The sequence below is a fragment of the Prionailurus viverrinus genome, chromosome C1 (assembly GCF_022837055.1).
Source record: "Prionailurus viverrinus isolate Anna chromosome C1, UM_Priviv_1.0, whole genome shotgun sequence".
In the NCBI taxonomy this organism is placed as follows: domain Eukaryota; kingdom Metazoa; phylum Chordata; class Mammalia; order Carnivora; family Felidae; genus Prionailurus; species Prionailurus viverrinus.
This window is the reverse complement of record NC_062568.1, coordinates 79,998,176-80,005,150: the sequence shown is the minus strand read 5'-3', so window position 1 is coordinate 80,005,150 and position 6,975 is coordinate 79,998,176. Positions and strand designations below refer to the sequence as shown.

The 6,975-nt window shown below is 37.3% G+C and overlaps 1 pseudogene; it reads right to left on the bottom strand.

Moving 5' to 3' along the window:
• Positions 1 to 2,765: 2,765 nt before the first annotated feature.
• LOC125171639 (elongation factor 1-alpha 1-like) lies at positions 2,766 to 4,130 on the bottom strand (annotated as a pseudogene).
• Positions 4,131 to 6,975: the final 2,845 nt, after the last annotated feature.

Here is a 6,975-nt window from a genome sequence, read left to right as displayed (position 1 = left end):
AAGTGATGATCTCAAGGTTCCCCCAGACACTTTGTGAGATCAAGCCCCAACTCCCCGCCCTTGAGCTCTGAACTGGCAGCATGGAGCCTGCTTGAGATTCTCTCTCTCCCTCTCTCCCTCTCTCCCTCTGCCCCTAGTCCACTCATGCTTTCTCTCTCAAAATAAATAAACATTTTTTTAAATCTATGGAAAAATTAATCTGAAGAATAAAACAAGTTAAAATACATAAAATACAGGGGGACCTGGGAGGCTCAGGTGGTTAAGCCTCCAACTCTTGATCTCAGCTCAGGTCTTGATCTCAAGTTTGTGAAATAGAGCCCCATGTCGGGCTCTGCACTGACAGTGTGGAGTCTGCTTGAGATTCTCTCTCTCTCTCTCTCTCTCTCTCTCCCTCTACCCTCCCCCCTCAAAACAAATACACTTTAAAAAAATAGATAAAATACAGGTCACTGTTCAGCTTGAAGGGGAAAGGAGGGGATATTTGTTTTGCAGATGTATATTTATGTCCATATTTACATATTTCCCATGTATTAATTCATTAAATATTTAGTAAGTACTGATTTGTCTTGACCACAAGGTCTAGACCCTTACAGATACAGGAAACGCAAAGATAAATATGACTTAGTTTCTATCATCAAGGAATATGAGGCAAACAGTAGGAGAAAGATAGAAAAGAAATTTGGGAAAAGAAGGCTTAATTAACTGTATGACATAAGCCCATGTACATTAGAGTGAAATACCAGGAAGCTGGTGGATGAATCCACCAGGCCTTTTAAGGGGTGGAGCTGATCACAGACACCTCAGTGATGAGGTATTTTGTTTGATTTTGAGCTGAAATCTATGGAATTGTATGACAGGCCAAGGAAAGGGCACACTAGAAAAAGTCAGGTTAGTTTTACCATTATGGGCTAGAGCATAAGAACATACCTACAAGTGTAGGATGAGACAGTAAGAGAAAATACAGAGGTAAGATCTTAATTCATATAGAATGATTGTCAGCTTATGTCTGCAGCCAAGACCAATCATATGACAAAATTATGAAATAATGGATTTTCTTTTGTTATCTAAACTGCAGCTGTGCTGGTGAGACTCCCTATTTTTATAACCCAGAATTTCTTGCTACCAACAGTGTTGTAATCTGTCAGTCCCCTTTCGAATTGCTTGTGCTTGGTTCTCACTCCATCCCATCTCTTCTACTTTGTGCTCCATTGCTTCTCACTTAGTGGTTGATGAAAAGCAATCTCATAAGCTAATTCTTACTAAGGTTTAATTACTTAACAGCTTGATTATTAAATCTCTAAGGGTATTTGGATTTTGAATAGAGGACTATTGGATGTTGTCTTAATTCAATACAATTAATGAGTGGGTTTTTTAGCAAGGGAAGACGTTTTGTTGGGGCACAAAAGGCAACAGAGAGGAGTATTCCAGAAATATTTTGTATTTTTGAGGAATCGCAAGCTCCCGCAGAAAAAGTACTGTATTTGGAGTTAAAATCCCATACATGCCACACCAGCTAAATTGTTCCTTTGGGTAAATCACTTTATGTCTTTGAGTCTCAGTTTTCTCATCTTTATAATAGAACAGTTATACTAAGAATGCTAGGATCAATTGAGAAGTAGGAAATTCTTTATGACATACAAATGTACATTATTATTTTCATTCAGAAAAAAATTAGATTTACCTACATTAAAATAATTTTTTATTCCTAAGATTTTCTTAATTCAATCAATTGCCTATAAGGACAGCCACTAAAAAGATAGCTGGATTTGTAAATAATAAAGTTTATCTTGTATACATATATGAGCTTTCTAAATATATTGTTTTCATCTTAAAAGTTTTTTTTAAATAATCAACAAAACATGGAAAGAGGAACCTGTGAATAAGAACAAATTAAGAAATAAAAATACAGTATGGCCTTAAGGATGGTTCTAGGAAGAATAAAGATGCAAATTAATTCATAATTATAAAAATACAAAAGGAAAGTAAATGGGAATTTAAGTTGTTTATAGAATCAAAACACATGGTTAGATGTAGATATATTACTTAGCACATATGGTATAATTAGTATACAATAAGAAGAAAGGTAGTTATTTAAATCCTATTGTCAAAGGTGGGGAAAAAAAGGTACAGTATTATTGTACTATTACAGGTAAAATAAAGTGATACACTCTACCAGGCAATTTGAGAGTCCTGATAAAAATTTAACATGCATGCATGACCCAATTAGCTTTGGGGTTTGGAGCTTTTTTTCTCATTAAACTTCTGTTTTAATGGGTTTCAAAATTCTGTGACAGATTTTTGGTCAAGTTGTCTCCATTAAAAAGTATGGATTTTAAAAACTAATAGGTTGAAAGTACACACACACACACACACACACACACAAAACCAAATGGTGCACAAAAGATTCTCCTTTCCCTCTGAAAGTTTTATGATATATTGTTATCATTAACCAGTCATTTACTATTAAACTTAAATGGTCAGTTGACACAAACAGCTCTGAGATGGTTCTTCCACCAGTTATTAAGATTGAGGTGGGGGTACCTGGGTGGCTCAGTCAGTTAAGCATCTGACTTCGGCTCAGGTCATGATCTCATGGTTCATGAGTCTGAGCCCTGTGCAGGTTCTGTACTGACAGCTCAGAGACTGGAGCCTACTTCAGAATCTGTGTCTCCCTCTCTCCCTGCTCCTCTAAAAAATAAACATTTAAAAAACTTTAAAAAAGAGACTGGGATGGCAGGTATTGGAGATTATATTTATTTAGCCTTCTAAGCTTTCTGAGCAGACTTGGGGACCTTGCCAACTCCAGCTGCCTTCTTGTCCACTGCTTTGATGATACCCATAGCAACCGTCTGTCTCATGTCATGAACAGCAAAATGGCTGAAGTCCTCAACACACATAGGCTTACCAGGAGCCATATCAATGATGGCAGCAGCACTAGATTTCAGGAACTTGGGGCCATCTTCAAGCTTTTTTCCAGAACAACAGTCAATATCCTTCAGCTCAGCAAACTTGCGAGCGATGTGAGATATGTGACAATCCAGCATAGAAACATACCTATCACTGATTTGGCCTGGATGGTTTAGGATAATCATCTGAGCCATGAAGTCAGCTGCTTTCCCTGGTGGCTCATTTTTGCTGTCACCAGCCACATTGCCACAATGAACACCTTTGACAGGTATGTTCTTGACATTGAAGCCCATGTTGTCCCCAGGAAGAGGCTCAATCAAAGCTTCATGGGCATTTCAACAGACTTCAGTTGTAACATGGACTGGAGCAAAGGTTGATCACCATGCCTGGTTTAAGAATACCACAGTCAACCCACAGGGACAGAACAAATATCACCAATTTTGTAGACATCCTGGAGGGGCAGACACAAAGGCTTGTCAGCTGGGTGAGTTGGTGGCAGAATGCAATCCAGACCTTCAAGCACTGTGGTTCCACTGTCCTTGCCATCTTTATGGGTGACTTTCCATCCCTTGAACTAAGGCATGTTAACACTTGGCTTTAGCATGCTATAACTATTCCAACCAGAAATTGGCATGAATGCTACTGTGTTGTGTAGCCAATTTTCTTAATGTAGGTGCAGACTTCTTTAATGATTTCCTCATAACTCTTCTGGCTGTAGGGTGGCTCAGTGGAATCAATTTTGTTAACACCAACAATTAGTTGTTTTATATTCACTGCATAAGCCAGAAGAGAAGGCTCACAGATCTGCCCATTCTTGGAGATACATGCTTCAAGTTCACCAACACCAGCAACAACAATCAGGACAACACAGCCTGAGATGTGCCTGTAGTCATGTTTTTGATAAAGTCTCTATGTCCTGGGGCATCAGTGATGGTCACATAATACTTGCTGGTCTGGAATTTCCAGGTATATATCAATGGTGATACCACGTTCATGTTCAGCTTTCAGTTTATCCAAGACCCAGGCATTCTTGAAGGAGTGCTTTCCCATCTCAGCAGCCTCTTTCACATTTTTTTTTTGATGGTTCTTTTGTTGCTACCACCACATGTGTGCATCAGATGACAAGTAGTGGTAGACTTGCATGAGTCTATGTGTCCAATGACAACGATGCTGATTTGAGTCTTCGTTTCCCCATTTGGTTTAGGTTTAGAGGTGGTTTTCATGACACCTGTGCTCTGGAAGCAAATCCTTTGGCTGCTGTTAATGTTTTTGTTTTTCATACAAGTATGTGAGTGCACAAGGCACCTTGGTTTCTAACAGTGATTGTTTAGAGACAACTGAATATCTTTCTGTAGAGAAATCTTTAAAAATTTTTCAAAACAGAAAAGGAGAGAATGCAACAGATAAAGTTCTGGTAAAAGAGCGGCTACCTCACAAAAAGCTCATGATTTTCGGGTTTTGTGTTTCGGGCTTTCATGTTTCGAGAAGAACATTGCTTGTGAGCTCACTGAAAAGTGTATGCAACTGGAGAGACTTCATACATGATATTTTGGAAATCATTTGGAAAATGCAAGATAAAACAAGAGAAAATTAAGTAAATGTTCTCCTTTACATAAAAGGGGATTTGTGGTTTCTAGACTCAATAAGCATAAGTATGAGATCTATTCCACAAACCTATATCATGAATTTTCAGATATGTATGTTGTTATCATTTTGATACGTTACTAAGACATTTTTGTTTAAACTAATGTGATTTATTTTCTTGACAGATTTGTTAGGCTGGTGGATCAAAGAAATGCCACACACAGCTTATATTTTCACTCAAGCAAGGCATTTGGCAAAATCTCTGATTCTCTGAGATCACTGGGGAGTAAGGTCTTAACAATCACTTAGGAAATACCTTTGAAATGTGAATGTGGGACACAGAGGAAGTATCATTGCTAGTAGTATGGGCAGAATGTAAGCAACAGAGAAAATACAGGCAGTGAGCTAGCATCTAAACTTTGAAATCAAACCTGAATATGAACCCAGGTTCAGAAAATGCCTTACCTATTCAGTGATCTGTCAATTTGGTGTTGTTTAATCTCTCTCCAGCCCTCAGTTTTTTTCTATGCCATTTGAGAATTAAAACATTGCCTACCTTAAGGTCATTGGGAAAACTCAAGAGGACTGAATGACCAGTAAGTGCTTAGTAAGATGACCAGCATCAACTATTATGATATTAAAATGAATACAAAGAAGATACAATTAATTAGAAGTACTCAGGCAGAGTAACAAAGAGTCTTTATGTCTTTCCACAACAGTAGCAGCAGAGGCAGAAAAAATTTGAATTACCATAATATCATATACTGCAAGGAAGAAAGAAGGATCTTCCCAAGAAGGGTGATGAGCACAGGACATTCTCCTTTGGACTAAAGAAAATTGGAATTGAGACACGCTATTGATTATTTACAGAAATCTTTATTTTTTTCTCTAAGACGCTTGTTGTATAACTTCTTAGTTTTCAATATTTAACATTTACTACAAGTACACTTCAAATAAATATTCAATATCTAAGATAAATTTGGAATATGTGTTTCTTATCTCCTAAGAGAGTGTAACATAATTACTAAATAAAAACTCAAAAGGATGAATTGTTTCAAACTAACAAAATAAATGTAAAAGTGTGGTGAAATGTATTGTTGCCACAACTTTAGGCAGGGTCCTCAACTTCTTGTGACTTTCTTATTGTTGTTTATATGTAGATAAAATTAGGGATAATTATGTGATTTTAAATAATGTAATCAAGATAAAATGATTAGCATGGTCATTGGCTAACAATGAACAACTATGAAAATGAATGCGGTTTTCATTATTATCAGATGAAGAAATTAATAAACACCTAATATTTAGAACAGAGAGGAGCGGTTCATTTTAAAACCCTAAATAGGGGACACCTGGGTGGCTCAGTCGGTTAAGAGTCCGACTTCGGCTCAGGTCATAATCTTAAGGTTTGTGAGTCCAAGCCTGGCATTGGGCTCTGTGTTGATAGCTCAGAGCCTGGACCCTGCTTCGGATTCTGTGTCTGCCTTTCTCTCTCTCTGATCCACCCTTCCTTGTGCTCTGTGTCTCTCTGTCTCTCAAAGACGAATAAACGTTAAGAAAATTAAAAAAAAAACACCCTAAATATTGTACTCAATGGCAAGTGCACTGTGATCCAAGAGCATAAAAACACCGTGAAATAGATCATGGGATCTCTTATTGTATTAAATAGAAGTATGGTGTTTTCATTAAGAGAAATAATTGTTTCACTTTATACAGTTAAGATACCATCTAGGAAATTTCATTCTGGTAGTAATATTTAAGAAGGACTTGAACAAACAATAGAGATAGTAAAGAAGCTGGAGCACTTAATGACTTGAATTGGAAAAGGGAAACACTGAAAGGGAAAAGTAATGCTTATCTTCCGGTATCTAAAGAGTTCGTACTGGGAATGCGCAATAAATTAGGATGAAGTGGAGAAAGTTGTAGGAATCAGATTTTTTTTTTGCATTTTATTTTATTTTATTTTATTTTATTTTATTTTATTTTATTTTTTTATGAAATTCATTGACAAATTGGTTTCCATACAACACCCAGTGCTCATCCCAAAAGGTGCCCACCTCAATACCCATCACCCACCCTCCCCTCCCTCCCACCCCCCATCAACCCTCAGTTTGTTCTCAGTTTTTAACAGTCTCTTATGCTTTGGCTCTCTCCCATTCTAACCTCTTTTTTTTTTTTCCTTCCCCTCCCCCATGGGTTCCTGTTAAGTTTCTCAGGATCCACATAAGAGTGAAACCATATGGTATCTGTCTTTCTCTGTATGGCTTATTTCACTTAGCATCACAGTCTCCAGTTTCATCCACGTTGCTACAAAAGGCCATATTTCATTTTTTCTCATTGCCACGTAATATTCCATTGTGTATATAAACCACAATTTCTTTATCCATTCATCAGTTGATGGACATTTAGGCTCTTTCCATAATTTGGCTATTGTTGAGAGTGCTGCTATGAACATTGGGGTACAAGTGGCCCTATGCATCAGTA